The sequence below is a fragment of the Crocuta crocuta genome, unplaced genomic scaffold (assembly GCF_008692635.1).
Source record: "Crocuta crocuta isolate KB4526 unplaced genomic scaffold, BGI_CrCroc_1.0 scaffold103, whole genome shotgun sequence".
Lineage (NCBI taxonomy): Eukaryota > Metazoa > Chordata > Mammalia > Carnivora > Hyaenidae > Crocuta > Crocuta crocuta.
Window position 1 is genome coordinate 150,441 of NW_027529192.1, and position 13,758 is coordinate 164,198.

Sequence of the window (13,758 nt, forward strand, 5' to 3'; positions counted from 1 at the left end):
AGAATTGGTCTATCAATAGGTGCAATCCTGAGGGAGCTGGACAAATTGGAAGCATAGCTCCTGTCTGGTTCACCAAAAATGTAGCCAAGGAGTTAGGACACAAGAGCACCTAGTTCCAGGGGACCCAAGAAGACCAGGTTTGGCTACTCACCACTGGCAAAATCCAAAGGCAGAGGAACTAGTGGAGGTGAAACAAAAAGGGAATTTACTCAGTGAGGCCAGCACCAGGAAGACAGCAGACTAACATCAAAGACTATCTCTAAAGTACCAAAAATACTTCCAGGTTTATGTAAGGAAAACGTGGGACAAAGGAAGGTGGGTACTTGCAGGTGGGCAGTAAAAGTCAGGCTGGTCATTGTCTTGGAGTTGAGGGTGGAGTCTAATTGGCTCAGGGCAGTCCTCATTGCTTGAGGGGTAGTTTCAGTTCCCATCAGGAGATGCTTTGCCTTCCAGGTCTTGGGCCTGAATTAAAAGATAAGCTGGTAAGAAGATCAGATCGTAATCAATTAGAAAGTTTAAGGTCAATATGGAAGTAGTTTAAGTCCTCTTTCACCTTGGAGGAGGTGAGTTCAAGGTCTTCCTACACTGCCATCTTGGACTAGAACTAAATAGAATCCCTTTGAATGTGGGAAGTTTGGTAGAAATCCAAGAAAGAATAGAACCAAAGAAGGGAATCCCCTAAATCTGTGTACGATTTGACAGAAATACCAGTACCTTCCCTGAAGACAACCATGGCATGGACAGAAAAGGCATAGAAAGGGATTTCAGATTAGGGAAAAAAGAAAAGAAAACTATCTCAACTCTTTTATTTTTGTTTTTAATTTTTATTTTAGAGACGGGGAGAGAGAAAGAGAGAGAGAAAGAGAGAGAGAGGATCTTAAGCAGGCTCCACGCTTAGCACAGAGCCCAACATGGGGCTCGATCCCATGACCCTGGGATCATGACTTGAGCTGAAACCAAGAATCATACACTCAACTGACTGAGCCACCCAGGCGCCCTGAAAACTATCTCAACTCTTAAATGATGTGATTATCAACATAAAAAACATCCTAAGGAGTATACATCAATTTTCTAGAACTCATAAATAGTTTAATAAGCCCCAGAAAACAAAGTTAATATATAAAAATCATTTTTATTTTTATACATTAACAATGAATAATTAGAATATGAAATTTTTTTAAAATATCATTTAAAAATCACACCAAAAGTTGAAATACTTAGATTTAAATCTAACAAAACATGTATAGGATCTGTATGCTGAAAGCTACAGAAGGTTGATTGGAGAAATCAAGGAAGATATAAATAAATGGAGGGCTATGCCATGTCTATCCATGGAAGCCTCAGTATTGTTAAGATGTCAATTCTCAACTTGATCTATAGATTCAACATAATCTCAAACAAAATTCCAGAAGTTTTTGTGGGTATCAACAAGCTGATTCTAAAATGTATGAAAAGATAAAGGAACTAGAACAGCCAAATAGCTTTGAAAAAGAACAAAGTTGGAGAACTCACTTTACCCAATTTTAAGACTTACCATAAACCTACAGTAATCAAGGCAGTGGGTATTGAAGAAAGATGGACACACAGATCAAGGAGACAGAGCAGAGAATCCAGAAATTGAGACTATACACAAGCATAGTCACCCAATTTCTGAGAATGACACATAGCCAATCTAATGGAAACAGGAATATAGTCTTCCATCAAATGTTAGTGGAACAATTAAATGTTCACAGGCAAAACAAATGTATAAATAAGCCTTGACTTAAATTCATAACTTATATAAAAATTAACTCAAATGGATCATAGATGTAAATGTAAAATATAAAACTATAAAGCTTTTATAAGAAAAAAGGAGAAATCTTCAGAAAGTAAAGTTTACTTCAGAAAGTAAAGTTAGGTGAACAGTTCTTAGACCTGACATGAAAAAGCATGATCCATACACTTCTTTAAAATGATAGCTTGGGCCTCAACAAAATTAGAAGCCTCTGCTCTGCAAATGACACTGTTAAGAGAATGAAAAGGGAAGCTATGCTGAGTGAAATAAGTCAGGCAGAGAAGGACAGATGCCACATGTTTGCACGTATAGGAGGATTAGGAGGAACTTAACGGAGGACCGTGGGGGAGAAGAAGTGGGGAAACAGTGGAGGAGGGGGAGAGAGGCAAACCATGAGAGACTCTTGAATATCAAGAACAAACTGAGGGCAGATGGGGTTGGGGGAGGGGGAGGGGAGTGATGGGCATGTAGGAGGGCACTTGTGGGGATGAGCCCTGGGTATTATATGGAAACCAACTTGACAATAAACTATTTGTAAAAAAAAAAAAAAAAAAAAGAAAGAAAGAAAAGGGAAGCTACAAAATGGGAGAAAATATTTGTGGATCACTTATGCATTCAGAGTATATTAAGAGTTCTTGAAGTGCTAAAAAAACAAACAATCCAAATAGAAAATGGGCAAAAGCTGAACTGACCCTTCACCAAAGAAAAGGTACAGATTGTAAATGAGCATGTGAAAAGTTGCTTAGTAGTATTAATCATTACGGAAATACAAGTCAAACCACAACTTCACACCCACAAGGAAGGATATAATGAAGTAAGACAAATAATAACAAGCAAAGAGGTGGAGACTTTAGAACCCTCACGTACTGCTGGTGGAAATGTAAAAAGGTACAGCTGCTTTGGGCAACAGTTTGGCACTTCTTCAAACAGTTTAACATACAGCTATCCTATGACCCAGCATTTACACTCCTAGGTATATTTCCCAGAAAAAGGAAAACATATGTCCATGCAAAAACTTGTAGACAAATGTTCATAGCAGCATTACTCATAACAGCCAAAAAAGTAAAAATAAACCACAAATGTGCGTTGCTGGTAAATAGGTAAACAAAATGTACTATATCCATAAAACAGAACATTAGTTGGCAGCAAAAGGAAATAAAGTACTCAAATGTGTTACAACATGGAGGAACTTTGAAATCATTATACTGAATGAAAGAAGCAAGTCACATATTGCATGGTTCTATTGATATGAAATATCCACAACAGGAAAATCCATAGAAAGAGAATAGATTAATAGTTGCCGAGTGCCGGGAGGAGAGGTCAATGAGCAGTGACTGCTTAATGGGAACAGGACTACCTTTTCGATGACAAAATATCTTGGAACTAGACAGAGGTGACGGCTGCACGTGACTGTGAATGTACTACATGCCACTGAATCCGACACTTTAAAATGGTTAATGGATAATTTTATGTTGTATGAATTTTACCTTGATAAATGAAGAAGAAAAAGAAGAGGCAGCAGCAGCAGAAGAAGCAGAAGCAGAAGTAGTAGTAGTAGTAGTAGTAGAAGTAGTAATAGTAGTAGTAGTAATTTACCTTTTCACTCTCACTCACGAGTGGACAGTGGAGTCTTTCAGAAGCTGCACAGACGTGATGGCTTCCAGAGTATTCCAGAGGCTACACAGGCTGAATGGAAATGCAGATATGAGAGTCCAGCTATCTTTCATTAAATTAATCATTAAAGAGATTAGCAAAAATATAAAACAATGATCATCTTCTCTCTATTTTCTTTTGGAAAATATTGTTATTTTTCATAGAAACATGTTATTTGTGTTGTATTGATTTTTATTGCTATTTTTAAATGATTTAAATATCTTTGAAATTTCCTGATTTTAATTTCTAATAGACATCAATACACATGATGACAAAAGCTCTTTGGGGTCCTTAATAATTTAGTACAAAAGGGGTTCTTTACCAAAAAGATTGAGAACCTGTCTATTCCGGGATTGCTAAGCAGAGCTGTGGGCCTGTGCGAGGCTGGGTATTGCATACTTGCAATGGAGCTGGGTACTTGCTTTTCTTCAACAGCGTCTATTGGTTTTGGAACAGGAGAAGGAACAAGGAAAATGTACTTTTGAGCTGACCCACTACTGAGGTTTGGCAGAGTTACTACGTGCAGACTGGGTCAGGCTGTCTTGTTCTTCTAGGTAAGGGGGCTAAATCTTGTCATCTTAATAAATTATTGTTCACATTTTGCTTTGCAGGAACTGGGAAGATTAAGAGGTTACTTAACCCTGAATTTCCTTTTCCTTCACAAATCCCTTTTGAGTCATTTTAATCTGGTTAATTACATTCTCAGAGCAGTTTTTATAGCTTCTTATGGTCTAGCTGTTATGTTCAGTGACATAGACAAAGACCATCTATTCAATTTCATGGTTTGATCCGTCTCTGAAGATACACTCGGAGGGGGTTACTTCAAGTAATGGAGTCTGTTAAATTATGTACCCAGTTGCTCTGACTGAATTATAAATTTCCGTACAGCATGGATATTCAATAAAGGATTCCTGATGGAGATGGGCTGTTGGTGATGATTATGACAACAGTGATGTTGATTCATTGATTCATTCAACAAATATTTTTTGAGCATTTAAAATGAGACTACACAGTCTAGACACTGAGGACTCAGCAATGAACAAAAGGAGCAAAGATCCCTGTGTGCTTGGTGCTTAATAGTCCAGTTGGGGAGACTGACAAACAAAGATAATGAAAATAGAAACTATAGTAGATATTAATGAATGCTAGAGGGAAAAAAGTAAATAAATCTTGGAGATAATATAAGAATTGGGGTTATGTGCAACGCATGAAAATATGCTCAACATCACTCATCATCATGGAAACGCAAATCAAAACCACAATGAAACACCACCTCATAACTGTCAGAATGGCATTCTGACATTAACAAGTCAGGTAACAACAGATGTTGGTAAGGATGCAGAGAAAGAGGATCTCTTTTGCACTGCCAGTGGGAACGCAAACTGGTACAGCCACTCTGGAAAATAGTATGGAGGTTCCTCAAAAGATTAAAAATTTTTACCCTACTATCCTATGACCCAGCGACTGCACTACAAGGCATTTACCCAAGGGATACAGGTATGTTGTTTAGAAGGGGCACATGCACCCCGATGTTCTCTCAACAATAGCCAAAGTATGCAAAGAGCCCAAATGTCCGTTGATAGATGAATGGATAAAGAAGATGTGGTATATATGTACAATGGAGTATTACTTGGCAGTCAAAAAGAATGAAATCTTGCCATTTGCAACTACATGGATGGAACTAGAAGGTATTATGTTAAGTGAAATTGGGAGTCAAAGAGAGATGATTATCATATGAATTCACTCATAAGAAGACTTTAAGACACAAAACAGATGCACATAAGGGAGGGGAAGCAAAAATAATATAAAAATAGGGAGGGGAAAAAACCTAAGAGGCTCTTAAATACAGAGAACAAACAGAGGGCTGTTGGATGGTTGTGGGGGGGGTGGTATGGGCTAAACGGGTAAGGGGCTTAAGGAATCTACTCCTGAAATCATTGTTACATTATATGCCAACTAACTTAGATGTAAATTAAAAAATACATAAATTATTAAAATAAAAAAAAAGATTTGGGGTTATGTGTGTGAAATACTAGATAGGGTGACCAGAGAGGGTCTTACTGAAAAGGTGACATTTGCATAAAGACCTCAAGGAAGTGAGGGAACTATGTGGTGGCAGGAAAGTGATCTAGACAGAAGGAGCCACAAATTCCCAAAGGCAGGAGAGTGAACCTGTGTCCTGATGGGAAGCAAGGAGGCTGGTGTAGCTAGAGAAGAGGAGGAGGAGGAGAAGGAGGAGGAAGCAGGAGGTGGGGGCTGGGAGTTAAGAAGAAAAAAGAAGAGGACGAGGGAGAGAAGGGTGTAAAGACTGCCAGAAATAGACAAGTTGCAGGCAAGTGTGGTCATGCCGTCTCCTCCTGCTCCCGTTATGGGCTGTCACTCTTTTTCTTTTTTAATTGAGATATAATTGACATTCCTTAGCCTGTTTTCTACACCATGCAAAGCTCATTCTATTCTTAGCACCTAATGGAAGCAAGAAAATGGAAAACCTTAAACGATGAACAATAGTGTTTAATTAAGTTATGGCACGCTATGGGACCTTTAAAATTCATAGCCCTGCAGAACATTTATGACTTAGCAAAATGCTTATATCACCAGATGACAAAAAAATGGGATTCGAAGCTATATAGCTTGTTTTGTTTAAATATATGTGCATATACCTCTTCCCAGAGGATTATGCCACAGTGTTAGAAGTGATTACCTCCAGGGATGCCTGGGTAGCGGAGTTGGTTAAGCACCTGGCTCTTGATTCTGGGTAAGGTCATGATTTCACAGTTCGTGGGAACAAGCCCCATGTTGGGCTCTATACTGACAGCATGGAGCCTGCTTATGGTTCTCTCTCTCTCTCTCTCTGTCTCTGTCAAAAATAAGAAATTAAAAAAAAACTTTAAAAAATGTTCAGAAGTACTTACCTCCAGGTGTTTAAATTATGAGCATTTTTCTTTTTATTATTTTCTAACTTCTGCAATAAACATAGTACTGTCATAATCAGAAAATAACATTTCAAAATAAATTAAATGATTCAGTCCAGTGTCAGTTGAATCAACAAAATGTTTCAACTCATAAATTTATTAAGTACCTTCAAGACATCAAAAGTTGTTTAAAATAGCCCAGTGTTAACCGTGCTAAGGTCTATATTACTGTGTGAGTCTAGGGGTGCCTGGGTGGCTCAGTCAGCTGAGTGTCTAACTTCAGCTCAAGTCATGATCTCACAGTCTGTGAATTCAAGTCCCACACCGGCCTCAGTGCTGTCAGCACAAAGCCCACTTTGGATCCTCTGTCCCCCTCTCTTTGCCCCTTCTCTGTTTGTGCCCTCTCTCACTTTCAAAAATAAACATTAAAATTTTTGTATTTTTATTATTTTTAAAATTTTTAATGTTTGTTTATTTTTAAGAGACAGAGAGACAGAGTATGAACAGGGGAGAGGCAGAGAGAGAGTGACAGAGACACAGAATCTGAGCTCCAGGCTCCAGGCTCTGAGCTGTCAGCACAGAGCCCAATATAGGGCTCAAACTCATGGATTGAGAGATCATGACCTGAGCTGAAGTCAGATGCTTAACCGACTGAGTCACCCTGGTGGCCCTAAGGAAACGGAAAAACAAAACAAAACAAAAAAACAAAAAAAAACTCAATATAAGTCTGTAAGATATTACATTTATTTGAAAATCATCTAATTGGCCTTATATGCTGTTTGCTTTAGAATAGACCTAAATGAACAGATTCATCTTAGACCCCCATTTACTTTAATTAATATATTAACTTCCAAAATATTATCTTAAGTAGATCTGTCTCCAAGATTGCATCATATTAAAAACAAAAAACAGGGGCGCCTGGGTGGCTTAGTCGGTTGAGCGTCCGACTTTCACTCAGGTCATGATCTCGCGGTTCGGGGGTTCGGGGCCCGCGTCGGGCTCTGTGCTGATTGCCAGCTCAGAGCCTGGAGCCTGTTTCAGTCTGTGACTCCCTCTCTCTCTGACCCTCCCCTGCTCACGCTGTCTCTCTCTCTCCTAGAAATAAATAAAACATTAAAAAAAAAACAAAAAACAAAAAAACCAAAAAAACAAATAAAAAAACCAAGAACTCGTAGCAAATCAAGACCCACAATGATAAATGCCACTGTAAACTTTCATTATTATTTTTTGACCAAAGAGCTTCTTCAAAAGATTATATTGTTTGTTAATACTGGTGAACTTCTTTAACTATTTCAGCATATAGATTTAAGGACATACTGAAATGATAAAGCAAAAACATAACTTTATGTTGTAAAACCTTGGGCCTCTAACTTCCATGAATCTCAAAAAAGAGAACATTACCAGCACCATGAATTCTCTCCCTGTGATCACTCCTCATTCCTGCCCTGTCTCCCTCCCCAAATGTAATCAATATCCTGACTTTTAACAACATAGATTAAATTTGTCCATGTTTGAATTTTATAAAAATATAATGGAACAATATGCAGTTATTTAGGTCTGGCTTCTTCCATTCAACATTACGAGGCTCATCTATGCTGTTTTGCATAGCTGTAGCTCAGCTATTGGTACTGTCATATTGTATTCTCCTGTATGAGTATTTAATGATTTAGTTATCCATTCTACTGTTGATCGACATTTGGGTTGTTTCCAGACTGGACCTATTATAATGAAGGCTGCGATGAACATTTCCAATCCACTGTGCTCCGATAGAAGCCTATGTGCTACAGCGTGTTAGTGTCTAGTTGGGTGCCTTGTTCTTCAGCCCTGGCTGCACATTAGAATCATCCTGGTGCCTGGATGTCAGTTCCACAGATTATTCTAATTTGAGCTTCAGTTAAGAACCACTGGGGTAGATATTGAAATCCCCAGACGAAAGGAGGAGAGGAATCCAGTTCAAGGAATTCTGAATGGTTTCCAGAAAGAGGACAATAAAATGCAATGTAAAAATTATGTTGTGTCTGTGTTGATGTTGCTTTCCTTTTTTGTTTTTTTTACTTCAGGCTCCTAGACAAAAAGGCTACATATATCTGGCTTTATGCTACTATAAATGGCTTCCAAATTATTTTGAAAATTCCCTCAAATTCTCAGAGAAAACCACTTTAGACATGTATTAAAGATATGTGTGCCATTATATGGCACATGGGTGGGGGATTAGGGTATCAAAAATCTAGACAGACACTTGTTTGGTATCCCAGCTCCATAAATATTGGGACTTTAAAAGGCAAGAGTTGATTTTCCATGGTCCAGATCACAGACCAGAATTAAATGAGATCTGCTTAATGGTTACTGTTACAACTGAAAATTTGGTTGGTGCTATTTAATTCCCTGGTTTCTTGAGACTGTTTTTTGGATCCACGCCCAGAAGCTGTCTTGATGAATATATTTCCGAGAATGAAAAACAAAAATGAACAATGTAACTCTAGAAAGTACAGCAACAGATAGCATTGAAATATCACAAAGCTCTAAAAATATGTTCTTCATGTTCAGTTTCCAGTATGCATTGATAGGCAGGAGAAAACAGAGGCCATGATATAACTCTTTTGTGAAATGTGCAGATATGTGCAGAAACTTCATATCATTTACTGCAGTCAGGTAGTTGCCTTTAATTTATAGTGGAAACATTGTTTTAAGGTTATACCTGACCCAGAATATTCCTTCACCAGGCTCCCCTCTCACCTGACTTGACATGAACTCAACCACTTGACCAAGAAACATTTTTAAACTTTGACCATGTGTGAGGATTTAGGAAAGTTTCTGGAAGCACAGAAAGTCTTCATTCTTGCCTTCAAGAAACTTACAATGTTTGGGGGTGGAAAAGACCCACACTCAAACAAAGAAAATTAAGATTTCAAGGTCAAGGTTGATGTTAGAAGAAGCCCACTGAGCCAAGCTGATCGGTAAAGGCTTCTCAGAGGCAGTAGAATAAAGAGTCTTAAAGATGATCAAATTTCTAGTTGGCAAGCAGGAAGAAGGAGAACAACTCTGTTGAAGCTTGAGGTTCTTCTTAAGCAGTGGTTATTAAAGATGTGCAATGATGACTAGGACTGGGTAGAAGATGATGTCCCTACATAACCCATCAGTTCCACACTCTTATGTAAGAAGGTCTTGTTGATAGCAAAGAACTGGAAACCATCAACTAGACAATCAAAATGGTGACAACTAAGCAATTTGGTAGAAACAAAACAATGAAAAAAGAAAACCCTCAGCAAAATTCTCTAAATATATGAATTAATACCCAGTTAATAAACAATTGAAATCCATGACCCACTTAAGACCACTCTTGTGATGCTCTGTTAATGGGGCATTGTTTTCAGTTGCTCAAGCAGGAAGCAGAACTCACTGTCGGTCCTTCCCTCTTCAGCCTCTTCCCTGTGATCCATCCAGCAGCAGGTGCCCTCAGCTCCGCCTCCAACCTACGCCAAGCCAGCTGGTTTCTCACTACCTTGTGCCTAGTCTCCCTGCTTTGCTTCTTACCCTCCACGCTGCCTTTCCCTTCCCACCCAAACCCCAACTCATTCTTTCTGTTGCAGCTAGAATGTCATCTAGAAACCCTGAATCTGAGCAGTTCATTCCTCTGCTTAAAATATTCCTGTCATCTCCACTGTATAGAGAATAACACACAGAGCCTGTAACATGACCACAGAGCTTGGTGGTCCTGCCCTGTGACCTCTCTAATGCCATCTTTCCTCATCCTCCTTTTCATTAGGTGATTGGGACCTTCTCTTGTCCTGGTTTATCAAACTAGATCCACTTTTCCCAGGCTCCACTTAGAATGCACTTGTGTTCCTTCTTTTCCTGACCAGCTCTTGATATAGGTCTAACCTTAAATAAAGGACATTTCTCCTCAAGAAGGCTGCTTTGACCAATCCTCTAATCTAAATTTTGTCCCCTGTGTCATTCCTTCTCATAACCTCTAGTCTTTTATTTCATGGCATTTACCACAATTTGTAATTACACATGTAACTTTCGTACTTAAGGTTTGAAACATCATGAAAATACCGAGCGTGTATGTTTGATTCTCACTGTGTACTTGAGTCCAATAGCACCTGACACCTAAGGTGTTCAATACGTATATCCACAATGCATGAAATGGGGGAATTTCAACTACTTCTCTGTGTGCTAGACTACAATATAGATTCAAGTCTGCAATAATCTCTGCCACCAAAATTTGTATTCATATATTAAAAGGGGAAGGGTTACGTCCCTCAAGCATAGAAGAAAAATTTTGCATTGGTGATAGCTTATTTGGTGTAGCTTACATTTTGACCTACAAAAGGTCCCACCCTTGAGATACAGTACATATGCATGTAGTGGGAAATATGAGGAAATCAAAACAATAATACAGTGTTTATTATTGAGTGTAATGTGCCAGGATTTCTTCCACACGTTTTACAGGCATTACCTATAATCTCACAACTCTCCTGAACTTAGGTTTTATACTCCCTGTTTACAAATTGGAAAAATAAACTCAGAGATTATTTGCCTATAATCTCAGATATGATTGGAAGAAGAAATTGATGGGGCAAGGTCTTTTTAAAAAGCCACAATTTTGCCCAATGTAATCTCTGTGAAATTAGAAAAACCGTGTGGAATTTCCACCTCTGTTGGTATTTCCCCCTTTGTTTCAAACGGCATTTTCCAATTCTCATAGTATTTTTCTCAAGAACCATTGTGAATAATAAAAAATACATTCAGAAATAAACATTATCTGAACCCAAAGTTTTGGCTGGAGAAACTTTGGGATATTTTAAAAATTCAAATTAAGTTTATAAATAGTATGTATCTGACCTAAATGATAAAAAATAGCCTCTGACTCACATACTTGGGAAATGCGTGTGGCTCCCTGGTATGTGCCAGCGAGTCTGTGGGCTAGGTGAGCAAACATTTAAGCATGAGTAAGAGCAATAATGGTTCCTTTGGAACTCTTAAATGCACTGGCATATGCTAAACCCGTAAATATTCAGGGAGATGCAGCACTGGAAAAGAGGAAAAACCTGAGGTGACCCGCCATGAGACGGGCTGAGGGCTCCGAAGCTCCCTCGGACTGGGACGTTCTAAGGACCCTGGAAAGCAGGTAGTCTGCAAAAGAACAGGAGACCTCCCAGGTGACCCTGACTTGCGACATACAATCAGATTCCTTTCTTCGTGAGTCTTAAACCAAATGATGGCTGGGTGGCCATTTCGAGCATTCGTTCAGCGGTAGGATGGCACCCGTGTCTAAAGGAAACATCACAACAGTGACCAGGAAAAAGCAGGGGACCAGAATAGGTATAGGTCACTTCAGAAAACCCTATGGAGCCTCAACTAAAAGAGAAGCCATCTGCTTTTAGCTAATGGAAGCTGGAACAAAAGGCCACAGTGACCTCTCACCTCACACCCACGAGGGTGGCAACTACAAACACACACACAGAGACTGACATGCAAANGCCAGAATAGGTATAGGTCACTTCAGAAAACCCAGAGAAGCCAGCTGCTTTTAGCTAATGGAAGCTGGAGCAAAAGGCCACAGTGACCTCTCACCCCACACCCACGAGGGTGGCAACTACAAACACACACACAGAGACTGACATGCAAAACAAAAACATGACCCCCCAAACCAAAGTAATAAGTGTCGGTGAGAGTGTGGAGAAGTTGGAACACTTGTATACTATTGGTAAGATGTTAAATGGTTCGGCCATTGTGGAAAGCTGTATAGCACTTCCTCAAAAAAATAAGAATAGACTTACTGTATAATCCAGCAATTCTACTTTTGGGTCTACACCCTAAACAATGGAAAGCAGGGTTCGAAGAGATATTTGTACACCTATTTTTATAGCAGCATCATTCACAATGGCCAAAAGGCAGAAGCAACCCAAGTGTCCATTCATAGTTGTGAATGGATAAACAAAATGTGATATATAAAAATAAATACCATGGAATATTATTAGGCTATAAAAAGAAGGAAATTCTGACATATATTATAAGGTGCATCAGCCTTGAGGACATTCCGCTAAGTGAAGCAAGCTAGTCACAGAAAGATAAACACTGTAAGGGTCTAGTCACTTGAGACACATAGAATGGTCAAGTTCATAGAGACAGAAAGCAGAATGGTGCTTGCCAGGACCTGGGAAGAGTGCTGAATGAGGAACTATAATTGAATGGGTACAGAGTCAGTTTTACGAGACCAAAAGAGTTCTGGGGATGGATGGTGAGGACAGGTGCACAGCAAGGTAACTATACTTAATACCACTGAACTGCATGTTTAAAATCACTAAGACAGCAAATACAGTATGTTGTCTGTATTTTACTACAATTAAAACTAATGAAAAGCCGTTACTTCCTGCCCACTTCTACCCTGAACACCTACACACACTCCACAACCTTAACCCCACATCCTTGCATGTGAGGCTAGGATGACCTGTAGAAACAGTTCACATTCCATGCTGCTGAGTGAAGCCTGAAGATATCTGTTCCTATATGACTAAATCTGTAAAATAAATCGTCCTTTAATGTTAGGGTCAGATGGGTGTCGTAAGCCATCTGGCTGGAAAATAAAAAACCTGGAACTCAATGTGAGTCGCTGTTTCCTTTGTACCTATCTCCCCGTGGCCGGATCTTAGTCATTCTGCCGCCCTGGTATGTTTTAGATCTATTCTTTCCTCTCTATTCATGACTTTAGTTCAACTCTTCCAGTTCAGCCTCCTTATTCATCTTGCTGCCTCTCGTCTCCCTCCTCCTAGACTCTTCCCCAGGACGGCCAGAGGGATCCTACAAAATAGCAAGTCTGAGCATGTCCCAGCTCTGAGAACCTTCCAGCAGTTGTCATCTGGATCCAGGATGTGCTTCCCAAGGCTTGAAAGGTTGAAAGGTTCTACCTACTTAGCCCCATTCTTGGGACTAGCCTGACTCTCTAGCCTTACCTTCTACCTTCTGCCAATTCTCAGTTCCTGATAATATCTTCCAAATGTTACCCTCCAGCAATATTAATAATCATCTTCTGAACATGCTATCTCATGTTTATGTTTCTTCACATGTTTTCCCTGGGTCTGAAAATGCCCTTCTGACTTGCCAGCCTGAGGGACTCTAATTAGTTTTCTAAATTCAGCTAAGACCAGAGACCTCTTATCTCTCCATCACATCTCCATCCCGCCCTGAATAAATTTAACCTCTCCTCCTTTACTACCACCTCTTTCATCTAAACACAATTCTATCTACATGTCACAAGGCTTGAGAATTCTTATCCTTTGTATATGCTTCTCTACAGAACTGAGGTTTCTTAAGAGTACTGCATACTCAGTACATGATAAATGTTTGCTAAATGAAATCTGTTTAACAGTTCAGCCCATTAAAGTGTCAAAATGATAAGATTTCTTTTTTTTT

At 39.2% G+C, this 13,758-nt stretch overlaps 1 long non-coding RNA gene across 1 annotated transcript; it reads right to left on the reverse strand.

The window, feature by feature from the left end:
• Positions 1 to 333: 333 nt before the first annotated feature.
• LOC144226775 (uncharacterized) lies at positions 334 to 6,214 on the reverse strand. The gene is made up of 3 exons (XR_013333733.1): positions 6,129 to 6,214; positions 3,371 to 3,460; positions 334 to 462 (listed from the first exon to the last, which is right to left on the reverse strand). It is a non-coding gene; the product is annotated as an uncharacterized LOC144226775 (long non-coding RNA).
• Between the last annotated feature and the right edge of the window lie 7,544 nt (positions 6,215 to 13,758).